Here is a 13,019-nt window from a genome sequence, read left to right on the forward strand (position 1 = left end):
TTGACATACTAAAACTTTGCTTTTTTGGAGCAGAGTTCAGAGAAAATTTTTCCAGTATCAGTTTTAAGACTGGACCCTACAAAACTATCTTGATTGACAGGCTTTGCTATCAATAAATGATGCTATTCAGCTACAGAATCTGAGCTTCTTCTATTGTATGTGCAGCCTCATTTATTTTATTCTCAAAGCTCTTTATCTTACTTTTGTGAGAAAGAGAAAGATGGAAGAGAATTGAATCAGTGGAATCTATTGACTCAAGGAGGATTTTTGGGAAGCAATATGAAACAAATCTTGTTTTCATGTTACTTCCTTCAAACAACCAGAAGTATTTACAGGAATCTGAGTTGGAGCAAAGGCCCACATCTTATAGAGGTGGCCACAATTATAGCCCTGAGGATTGCTGTTCCAGATGTTATTGGGACTCATGGAAGTATAGAAGGGAAAGGTTGCTTACTCCACAATTTCTCATGAAGTTTTGCATTGATAGCTAAGGAGAAAGAGGAAGGAAGAAGGGAGGGAGAGATGGCAGCAGGATTATTGGGGGATTGAGGGAAAGTGACGTGTACAAGATTCAGCTGTTCTGTCAGAATTAGACCAAAGTTAAGCATATTGAAACAAGTTTGGAATTAAGATTTCATATTTTGGGTTAGTAAAATCTTGCTCTAGCATATTGATCTGTGAGTCACAGTCTCTGTATATGTTTGTTGAATAATTGAATGAAATTACTATAGATCTGAATTAAATAGGAAGCATATTAGGTTTACCTTTCCTCACCCCCAATCCAAGATGATTTATTGCTGTACTTTTAAATATATTTCATGACGTTAGTCCCAAAACACAAAACTGTTATAGAGAAGTTCTAGCCAAAATTTTACAATTCATCTTAATATTTGAGAGCTTGTAACCACAAGTCATAGTTTCCAATATTGTCTGTTACTAACTTGCTGTGAGACCATAGGAAAGTGACAAATCTTACTGAGCCCCAATTTGCTCATCTGTAAAAGAAAGTAATAGGACCCTGACTTCTAAGGTTACTTCTACTACTGAGAGCATTGATTTGCATTTTGTTCTTTATAAAAAAAGGTATACCTATATCTATCTATCTATCTATCTATCTATCTATCTATCTATCTATCTATCTATCTATCTATCTATCTATAAGTGAAGACCTGCTCAGTGGCTCCAGGGAGAGGCTCTTCCCATAGCAGAAGAAAGGTCAAATCATTGGGTTCATTGTAGATATTTTTTCTAAGTTCCTTTTTATCACATGATCCCATACCTGGTCCAGGGCATTAGGTCATCTCCCTGGGGGTGAGGTTCCTTTTTTGGTGCTCACATGTTGCTATGGTGTTTGTTGTTCAATCTTAACTAAAACCTAACTCAATACTTCTCCTATAACAGGAAATTTCTTTAAAATTGTAGCCCTCCTTTCTTCCCTTCCAAACCTTTCCAATGCTGCTCCTTTATATTAACTTGCTTATAATTTTTCTAAAAACTCAGAATCTTGGCATTAAACCATGACTATAAATCTAGTAATGTAATTTTGAGTAGCTTGACATGCTTGTGGAAAAAGAAGCTGAGCACTTGGTAAGCACGTTCTATTTCTGACAAGCTATAGATGGTATAGGTAGCAACAAACAGTTGCAGAAGCTTGGGATGTATTTTTTCTTCTTTTCTTCTTATTTCACTTCTTTCATAGCCCAACTTAAAAGTCATATGTGAGGTTATTCCTGAGCTTGATACCTACAAATTATTAGTTTGCTGCCCTTGAAATTATTTATTTTATATTTGCTTATGTATTTATATTTTTTTCACCTATAAAATGTAAGCTTGAAGGCAGACTTAAATTTTTGTTTTTGTATTCATCTTGCTTGATGTTGTGGATACTTAATAAGTGATTAATTATTGAATGATAGATTGAATAAGGGCATAGTGGCTTGAGTAGTATAGAGGAAGATTTATCCAAATTTGATCTCAGACATTCATTAGTTGTATGATCCTGGGAAAGTCACTTAACCCTGTTTGCCTCAGTTTCCTCATCTGCAAAGTAAGTTAGAGAAAGAATTAGCAAACCACTCTAATATGTTTGCCACAGCAACCCCAAACGGGGTCCTGAAGATTCAGACAACTGAAAAATGACAAAAATAAAATGATAAATTGAATGTCCTTAGCAGCAAAAAAATGGTTAATCATTGGCCTCAGTTGTGTTAAGAAAACAAAACAACAAATGCTAGTAAAAAGACATTCAAATTCATTCATTTAATAAGAATTTATTAATTAGCCACTAGTGTATGCTATATTCACTATTCTAGGTACTGGAGTTAATAATATTGAAATAGCTAGAGTTTCTGCAGTACTTTGGTGTTATTTCATTTGATTGTCACAGCAACCCTGGGAGGTAAGTGGTATTATTATCCCCATGTTACAGATGAGGAAAATGAGGCCGAGGGGAGTGAAGTGACTTGCCCTACAACCCATGTACTAGATTCTAGTTCTGGCAAAAGAAAGACAATTATTAGGATTCTACCAGCCAGTCCTGACTAATTGGGAGAGACAGAGGGGCAAATGTGATTAGAATAATATTTTCATATAGTTAATATGTATCTAGATAAATAGATGTATCTGATAAATAGAAATAAGTAAGTCATATTATATATATATATATTTTTTATCAAATCATGCTTTCTCTAAAGGAGAGGGGGAAGGGAAAGAATTAACTGGGTAACAAACAAATTAATTATTTTTTTAAAGAGGGATGTAGACCCTGCCCTGCTGGAGTTGTAGCTATATGAAGATAAAAAAAAGGACAAGTATAAAATGTTCATTCAAACACCTACCATGTGCCAGGCATTTTGCTAAATACTTTACAAATGTTAATTCATTTGATCCTTAAAATAACCCATTGAGATAAACAAATACAAAATATATGCAAAATAAATACAAAACACACTCCTTTTTTTGGTGGGTTGGTGGCAGTGAAGCACTAACTACTTTGGGAAAATACAAAATATGTTCTATAGGAAGTGACCAAAAAAAGTCTAACCTAAAAGAAAGCTAAGTATTCCATATAGTAGAGATGAGGAAGAACATTTCAGGCATAGAAATAGACAATAAAAGGAACAAGGATGGAGGGTTGCATTTCCTGTAGAAGAAACATTAAGTAAGACTAATTAGACTAGAATGTATGATGCATAAGGGAAAGTAAACAGTCCAGAAGAAGGAAACTGAATGAATTATGGTCAAAGAAATTCAGTTTAAACTCATTTCATGTCCACAGCTTTGGAAATCCTCCCTGCCTCCTCCTATTGTCATAGCCGTTCCTTAAGTATGTACTATGTATGTGCAAGGATGCTAGGGATAACAAATACAAAGAATGAACCAATTCTCAATCTCGAGTTTGTAAGCTAATATATATAAGCTTACACACACATGTATACACCCAAATTAACCATATTGACTCATTTTATTTCAAAATGACATATCATTAATATTTTATTTTAAGATGTCAACTGTCTCTGACAGTGGGACCGATGAGTCTTGCCAGATGGAAAAGGAGCTGTAGCTATTCTTCACATTTAGTAGCATTTTGATTTCTGTTGCCAGTTAGGTGAAATCCTCATATTTTGAAGGTTCCTTTTATTGGAATCTCATGGAGATGTTTGTGAACATTTATTTAAAATGACCAGAGAAAATATTGTCAACTCGTTTCTAAAACTGACCCAGATTGTTAGCAGAGTTGCTGTACTTGGCTCTCCACTGCTGCAGTAAACATATTAATGGACTCTCACTAGAGCAACAGAGAACAGATGCAGATCTTTGGAAATACTATCCCTGTCACATTTGCTTGTCTATCTCTCCTACACACACACTTAGTTGTTTACATATAGATATAGTGATACATACATACACACAAAATTATATATGTATGTATATATATAATATAGTTGTAGCATTTGTTTAGTCCTTTGTTACTCTTAAAGACCCTGTGCACTATACCAACCATAGGGTTTTCTTGGTAAAGATATGGGAGTGGTTTGCCATTTCCTTCTTTAGTGAATTAAGACAGAGATTAAATGATTTGTCTTCGGTCATAGAGCTAGTAAGCGTCTAAGGATGGATTTGAACTCAGATCTTCCTGGCTCCCAGCCCAGTGCTCTATCCACTGTGCCATATAGCTGTAGTTATAATACACACATATAAACACATACACACAAAGTTAGAGTTGTATCATACACATAAACACACTACATTCAGGCTTTTGGGGCGCCCTATTTATATGTAGGTTCAAAATTTAGATTTATCTATACATAGATACAGACACATCTATATGTAGTATCTTGAGTCACCCTCATGCTGGGACTCTAGATGAGCCATACCAGGTTAGAAACACTAATCATTCAAAGTCATACCTCAATGGTCTTCATGAATTTTATTTAACTTTTTGCAGTCAGAAGAAAAAGTTTGAAACAAACAATATTTAATCAAAAGGGATAACAAAATGATAAGAGATCCTTTCCTTAGAATATGTAGCATCAGGTGGCACAACTGAGCTTTCAGAGAAGGTCCTGAGGATAATGGCTATTTGGGGTTTAAGTAATCTATGGGTCCACATCCTATAAAACTATAGCTCATGGACCATTATAACTCCTAGATTTGTAATTTACTACTTATGGGGCAAAAGGCAAGTCATGAAACCTCTCTGGACTTGTTGGGTTTGAATAGATGGCCTCTGAGGTCTTTCATAGCTATAAATCTGATTCGATGATTTCTCTGGTAAAAACATTTTTTTTTTTGTTGAGCATTGAATTTACATTCATTACTGGGTGTAATGTAATTTCTATTAGGTATTGCATCTCTTCTCTGATAAGTTGTCTATGCTGGGCATCTCTGCATTTCTCTTGGTCACTAAGCTGGTCTCTATTTCCATGTATTGGGGCTCCAACTCTTTATGTTTCCTTTCTGGACTGGAGAGAGAGATAGATAGATAGATAGATAGAGAGAGACAGAGAGAGAGAGAGAGAGAGAGAGAGAGAGAGAGAGAGAGAGAGAGAGAGACAGAGAGACAGAGAGAGAGAGACAGAGAGAGAGAGAGACAGAGAGAGAGAAAGAGACAGTGCACAGATATAAATCCTGGTAAATTCCTACTAGAGTTAAGCCCTGTAAAAGTCAGACATCACAATTGCTTTCTTATCAGACTTAGGCAAATCTAATTTTCTTGGTTATTTTAAATGAAAAGGCTATTCAACTGGTTTATGCATATTAGAAATCCCTTGGATTAAAAAATAAGACTTTATATTCTGATGTGTATAGATTAGATCTGAATTACTATTTTTTTCAGAATTGGGTTTTTATTTTAAATAAAGGGGCTATCTATTTCTTGTGAGAAAGACACATTTAGAGAAAGGGAACCTGTCTGAGTTAATGGCACTTAGAAGGCATGTAAAGTTCTAAAAACCCAATGCCAGTCTTTCCGTGTTCATTTGACAATTAGCTTCAGGGAATAGCTTCAATACTGTTATCCCTTAGATTATTCTCCTTGTATTATTCTTAATGAACTACAATCTACCTCCAACTTTTTTAACCTTATGGGGAACAGGAATGGCTTAGATTATTACCATACTAAGGAAATTAGGACAATTGAGCTGATGGGGCAGCAATATAGCAACCATGATCCTCGGGGCTGAACCAGGTTCTCTGCAAGTGGTCAGAAACAAAATGTTTAGACTGATGTTTTTTCTAGTTCTAGATCGGCCATTTTAGTGCTGTATATGAACCTGGTTATCCTTCAAGCAGTGGATGCACCTTCTTTGTGGTGGAATAGAGTGTTAGTGGGAGTTTTGTGTTGGTGGTTTTCAGCGTGCATTTTTTGTGTTCCTTGGTGTTAGGTCTATCTCTATGGAAGTACCATATTCCAGACTCTCAAAAAAGATCTTGGGCACAGAGAATACCAATGATTTGGGGCATTAGGTATTTGGAGCTTATTATAAAAGCACTGATAGTTAAGTCCTCAAAAACACTTTCTGAATTGTCAGCAAACACTTATTAAGCACTGACTATGTGCCAGACACTGTTAACAGTTCCCTGGATAGCAGAGGTTGAGGTAAATCAACAAAAACAATCCACAGCTTCTTTTTAAAGCAATAATTTCAAACCACTACTAAAATGTTTTCCCTGCCAGAGCTACTCTTACAGAAAAATGAATCATTTTCCTCTTATTTTTCTTTTTAACTCTTTCTATGGATCTCTATAGTTATGATCTGTAAAACATTCCTAAAGGGAATTCTTTATATTATCAATTATAAATAGTACACTGATAGTTTGACTAATATTTTTTTGCACCATTGTCCTGATTAATAAAGTCTGAGGTCAGAAATATTATTGATTAGGAATCAGGAGCATTGGGATATGATCATGGACAAGTCAAAGACTTTTCATCTGTGTAGTCTTCAGATTTTTCATCTCTTCAAGAATGGAGTAGATGATCTTTAAGGTCCCTTCTAGAGCTAATTATTTAAGACTCTGAATCTCACCAGGCACACAACTTGGTTTATTGGTTGGTCACCCTGCTATAAAGTATCATAAAAAGGGAATGGCTCATGGATAAGAAGAATGACTGAGTTCTCAACTGAGTGGAATAGGGAAGTTAAAAATAAGGCCATCAACTTCAGTGTAGAACTATGCACTTAATATAGTTTAATGTTTCATTTTGGGTCTATCTCAGTCTCTGAAATTGTACATGAAGTTGATAGTTATTTAATGTTGTTGCTTTTGTATAACTTTATCTACAGCTTGCCACAAATCAAATTACTAGGGATATAAACATGTAATTCTTCTGAACATTATTATTTCCTAAATGAAATAGGGCACAGTCATAAAATGAAAAGAATAATTCACTAAGTTGGAAAAAGCAAGAAGTAAAAAAATGTACAAAATAATGCTTTCAAGAATGTTTCAAAAATAGAGTGGTCAAAAAATGTAATGGACTATATTATCAGGTTATGAGCTTTCTACTTGCCCAGGGGTTCAGATAGCAGTGAGATGGAACACTCATCAAAGATGTAGGGAAGGTGTTTATTTTGGAAAGAGGCATAGACATGATCTTTATAGTGCTTACTAACTGTAATATTTAATGTTAAATATTTCAGATAAAATCAATGCCATATGAGTCTATGGGAGAAGGATAGAGAATTTGTGAATATGTTAGAAATTAATAATAAAATAATTCAAAAATTAAAATGTATTTCAGTGGTAGAGGTTTATTCAAACTCCAATTAAACTCTCTTGAATTGACATGGTATAAAAATAAAAGTCTTTATATCTTAAGAAGATAGGAATGATGGTTTATACTTCCTGAGATCAAGTCCTGCCCACAGCCTACATTGATTTCAGAAGACTATTAGGCTTTGCATATAGAAAATAACATTTTTCTATTGAGTGCTCAGCAAAGTTTTATTAATATTATTAATAATATTAAGTCCCAGCTAGTACTCCCTCTCTGGGGTAGAAGTGAGGGAAGGAAACATGTAATAACCAGAAAGAAAGCACTCAATATTTAAAATACTTCCAAGTCTGTTTATGTCATTTCTTGCTGACAGTAGTAATAATAGCATTCAAACTACCTGGAGACCAATTTCCATTTCTTTTCCTGGGCTGTCAGATGGTCGAAGACATGATCTATAGAGCTTTCTGAAAAGAAATATCAAAAAATATATTATCAATTGCCAGTGGCAAATAATGAATTGTTTTTAAAATATGACTTGGTATATACACACACACACACACACACACACACACATATATATGTATATATATATATATACATATATATATATATATATATATATATATATATATATATATACTTATTGAAAGTGTTCCATTTTGCCCCATGCCATTGTCTCTCTCTCCAGTGAAAATTAAAAATGATATCAATTCTCTTCTTTTGGGACTTAGGAGAGAAAGAATGATTCTGGGAGTGAGTATAATGTCTAGGGCTCTCAAACAATTCTTGAAACTGATGTGCCCATGCTTCAGATGTTGTCTTAATCTGAGATATTGTTAATCATTGAATAAGAATTTAATGTCTGATTGCCAAAGCCTTACTTAATATTAGAAGTCTGACTTCTAATCATATGGAGTAGTAACAAGTGTAGTAACAGTGCACATGCTCAAGGGAGGGAGAAATACTGACACACATTATGATTCTTCTCAACTCACCAATGGATACCATTGTAGGCAAATAGATAGTGGGGCAGCTGGGTGGTAGAGTAAATAAAGTGCTGGGCTTGAAGTCAAGAAGACATCTTTCTGAGTTCAAATATGGCCTTTGACACTTATTAGCTTCAGTGTGACCATGGGCAAATCCCTTAACTGTTTGTCTTAGTACTTGATCTATAAACTAAATTGGATAAGGAAATAGCAAACCACTTCTGTATCTTTGCCAAGAAAACCTCATGACTGAAATGACAGAAGAACAACAACAAAATAATGGCATTCAGGTACTTAAATGAATAGGCTGAAGTAGACCTGAGTTAAACTCCTTCTTTATATACTTAATAGCTCTGTGACTATGGGCATTTAAGTGTTCACAGTCTCAGTTTCCTCACATGTAAAATGAGCATTATAATAATATTTTTCTCACAAGGTTGCTGTATCTTCTGAGACAATAAATATAAATAATTTTACAAATTTTAAAACATTATTTAAATGCTCTTATCATTAACACCACCACCACCACCATCATCTTTAATTATTACTATATCCTCATCTGAGATGTCTGAGAATCCTGACAATGTAACCACTTGAGATAAATCATTATGTCAGTAGCATGACATAATATTCAAAAAAGCTAATTGATTCTTAGGCTGCCTTACACATAGGATAAGCAGCTTTTATAGGGAGGTTAATAGTCTCGTTACACTTTTCACTGGTCATCCTACATCTGGAGTGTTATACCGAAATCTGGGTGACACATTTTAGGAAGATCGTCAACTAGAGAGAATTTAGATGAGGTTAACCGGGCTGGTGAAAGATCTTAAAATCATGACATATCTATAAGGATTTTTTGAAGGAAATGAGTCTGCTTTGCCTAATAAGGAAAACCTTAGGAGATATATGATACCTATATACTTCAAATATTTTGAGGGTTGTCATGTAGAAGAAAACAGAATTGGGAGCAATTGGTGGAAGCTGCAGAGGCAAATCTGCACATGGTATAAGAGAAAACTTACTAGCAAATGGAGCTATCTTAAAGGGCTGCCTTCAAGAAGTAGTGGAATCTCCTTCAGTTGAAGACTTTATATAAAAGATGGTGACTAGGTATGAGGGAAAGGGATTTTTTTTTGCAGGTGTAGGTTGGTTTAAATAGGCTCCAAGGTCCCTTCTAATTCTGTCACAATTCTGTTAACAAAGATCAAGTTCTAATTCTGAATGTCACCAATTGACTGTATGACCTTGAGGTAATTTTATTTCTCTGGACCCAAGTTTTTGTATCTATAAAGTGGAAGGATTAGACTATGTCATTGCTAAGGCATAATGATCTTTAATTTCTGAGTCATTCAAAAGCACTTCATAGATGTTATATGCTTACAAAGTAAGAAAGTGACTTCTTCCTCTGCTTTATAGAAATAAACTCTCTTCTCCTAGTATTGTACCAGGTAAGATGTCCCATGATGGAGAAGGAATTCTTACTCAGGTTGAGGTTGAAATATATGGCTTCTGTGGAGATTTTCTGCCTGATTTTCCTAAAGTCATACCTCTACAATGGTATGTTATCCCTTCATGACCATAAGGGCAACACAGAGAAGCTTTTTGGTTAGTAGTTTGTTGCTATCCCTTACTATAAGGCTGATTACTTATTATCTCAGTTTGGCTACTGTTCTTGTTCAGTGCTGATTAGGGGGAGACAAGGGAATGGTCATAGATGGAGAACTGAAAGTTATCTTGGAGATCATCTAGTTCAATAGCTTCACTTTAAAGGTCTAAACTTCCTATTATGTTTTCTGATATTTCTCTCAAACTAGATTCATGCCTTCATGACCACCAGTGTAGCTTCATGGTTTTAAAATACCACTTTAGAAAGCCCAATAAATGCCTTAAGGGAATGTAATAGTTAATGTACAAATAGAACACATGGTTTCATGTGCATGATTGCAAATGTAACTCTTATCCATGTGGAAATTTCCAGCATAAATTCTAGGTATAATAGATCAATGTGGGTTGGTTCATGCTCATATCAACAAAACTGAAAGAACTTAGAAGAGAGTAGGATCACTGAGAACTTAAGAGTATGACTTCTTCTAACAAAAGTAATGTGGTTTCTGCATGAGGGAATTATGCTTCCATAAAATACTGAGGAAAGTCTACATTTCATAGTGAACAAAATATGTTTTGGAGTTAAAAAGATTGAGGTTGAAGTACTATGTCTAATATATAACAGACAAGTGATACTGGACAAGTTACAAACTTTCAGTTTTCCAGACAACTTTCTAAGACTAAATTACAGAGATGCTATTGTTATGGGAGAATGTTTAGGTATTTAACTCTCAAAAGAGATGCTAGAATTTTGGACATATCTTCCTACTGGTTTTAATCTTCGTTGTTCAGTTGTTTTCATATGTATCTGACTCTGAGACTCCATTTGGAGTTTTCTTGGCAAAGATGATAGTTACTTGCCATTTCCTTTTCTACTTCATTTTACAAATGAAGAAACTGAGATAAAGAGGGTTAAGTGGTTTGCCTAGGTTACACAGCTATTAAACTTCTGAGGCTGGATTTTAAACTCAGGAAGATGAATCTTCCTAACTTCAGGCCCAGCACTCTATCCACTGTACCACCCAGCTGCTCCAATATTCATGGTAACCTACAGTTTTATGAGGGTGTTTATTGAGCATATACTATGTATATTGCACTATGCTGAAGTTCTAAATTTTCCTTCTAGGACAATATTATTTATCCATTCATAGCATATCCAATTACTTACAAACCAACTGTTTCTTTTAGCTGTTGAAAGGTCAGAAGTACTGCCATCAATAAATATTTTAAAATTATTCTCATCCTTTCTTTGCCTCTCGTTATATACACATTTTTTCTTATGGTGAAATTTTGAAACTGAAATTAAAAATAACAAGCTAGACACATTGATACATTCTAGGAAGTTATTCTATTCTAATTTAATAGCTATTTATTTATCTAATTTAATGTCTGTTTATTACAGGTATGAATATATGGTAATGGATTTTTGACCAATACTCAAGAGATTTTTTTTACATAGTGCAAGGAGAGATAATAAATAGTTCAATAAATTACTATTTAAAATAGAATGGAGCCCTTATGACTTATTTGTTCTAGTTCTTTTATAAGGATCTTTGGGCTTAGCAAAGTACTATATAATAATTGGCTTCAGTTATATGCTCCATTTTCTCTTTCAGGTGAAGTGGCCTGGGGCTCCTAATCTTAAGGATATTTGAAATTTCATCCAATGTGGGATGTTTTGGAATTTTCCTAAATTAGTATTAGAGCCAGGAATACTCAAGTCCATTTCTGGCTTACACCTGCCAGTTTTGTGATCATGGGCAAGTCACTTAACTATTACCTGTTTCATTATTCTCATCTATAAAATAAGAATATGCCTTCTAGTGTTATTGTAAGGATAAACTGAGATAATATATGTAAAGTGTAATCAGCTTTGCAAACTGTTGTTGTTCTTCAGTCATTTCAGTCATGTCCAACTCTTCATATAGTGCAATAAGAATGATAGCTGGCTATTATGTTATGAAAGAATGTAGCTTTTCATAAGCTGGAGAAAACAAGGAAATCCAACTTATTTTCTCAGAAATTATTTATTTAGTATCATGTATCTAAGGTCTCATGTAGATGACATTGTAATTCTCATATGGCCTTCAGGGTATATAAAGGGGAAAAATTAAAATCCACACAAAACATTCATAATCTATTAACATTAAGCACCATGAAGGTATAAGCAAATTACTTAGAACTATGGTGACATCCTCAGAGGTGCTATCAGCTTCTAATCTCATGTGAAACTGCATATGAAAACACATTCTAAAATATGCAAGTCTTCCTCTCAACTATGAGACCTTTAACTGGTGAAGTCATTGCTCAGAATTTGCCTCAAGTAGAGATGCTATTGACTTCCTTACCATGGAATCCATTCATTGTGTTATTTTGCCAACATAGAGTACTAACTTCAGTTTGCCATCTGGCCAGAAGTTAAAAGGGAAATTGCATGACAATATAGGACTGGATTCATGCAAATTAATCCTTACTATGTGAAAAACAACTCAGTGATGCTGGGCTGGGAGCATTCTATATTTCTTCTTGAAGTTCAATAATGAGAGGCAGCCCAGAAATACTCTGAGAATATAAAACTTACTTAATGTTTTCGAAGTCCATTGGGATCTGGGAAAGGATCAGGATTTTATTTGAAAGTACTGTTTTCAAAATCAGAGTTCTCTAGCAACTCGACATCTCAAAGTTATTGGGTGAATGATGTTACCCAATTTTCAGGCACACTACTATCTTTCAGCAATGCAGAAATAAAGTCATCCATTTTACCAGTGGTTTTGTATTTACTTTTTTTAGTCTTGGTTTTTTTCCCCTGAAGAACTTCTGGGAATTATTTCAGGACTCTTCTGCACACACACAGATGCAAACAATTTTTCTGAAATTAAGAATGTAGCAGAGATCAAGATAGAAGACAGTCATCAGATATGTTCATAACTATTTGAAACATTTCCTGTGAATCTTTTACTTTCCTATGAGATTTTAAAATGTCATCATAACACTCACAAGAAGGCTTTTTTTAATCTACTCCTTTCAGTTTTTAATTGGAAAGGTTTCCACAGTCACAAAGGAGATAGAGAGAGAGGGAGAGAGAGAGAGAGAGAGAGAGAGAGAGAGAGAGAGAGAGAGAGAGAGAGAGAGAGAGAGAGAGAGAGAGAGAGAGAGAGAGAGAGAGAGAGAGAGAGAGGAGGGAGGGAGAGAGAAAGCAATAACAT

General features: G+C 34.6%; 1 protein-coding gene and 1 long non-coding RNA gene across 4 annotated transcripts in view; one reads left to right on the forward strand and one right to left on the reverse strand.

The window, feature by feature from the left end:
- Nucleotides 1-13,019, forward strand: part of GRM1 (glutamate metabotropic receptor 1) — a 443,691-nt gene that overhangs the window by 40,312 nt on the left and 390,360 nt on the right. The gene's annotated exons all lie outside the window — the stretch shown is intronic.
- LOC103102522 (uncharacterized) overlaps nt 7,245-13,019 on the reverse strand; it is a 70,286-nt gene continuing 64,511 nt past the window's right edge. For both annotated transcript variants that reach the window (XR_001627189.2, XR_001627188.2), the window contains 2 exons: nt 12,595-12,682; nt 7,245-7,686 (listed from right to left, as the gene is read on the reverse strand). This is a non-coding gene — a long non-coding RNA (uncharacterized LOC103102522). The remainder of the gene's footprint in view (nt 7,687-12,594; nt 12,683-13,019) is intronic.

The sequence above is a fragment of the Monodelphis domestica genome, chromosome 2, assembly GCF_027887165.1.
Source record: "Monodelphis domestica isolate mMonDom1 chromosome 2, mMonDom1.pri, whole genome shotgun sequence".
Classification (NCBI taxonomy): Eukaryota; Metazoa; Chordata; class Mammalia; order Didelphimorphia; family Didelphidae; genus Monodelphis; species Monodelphis domestica.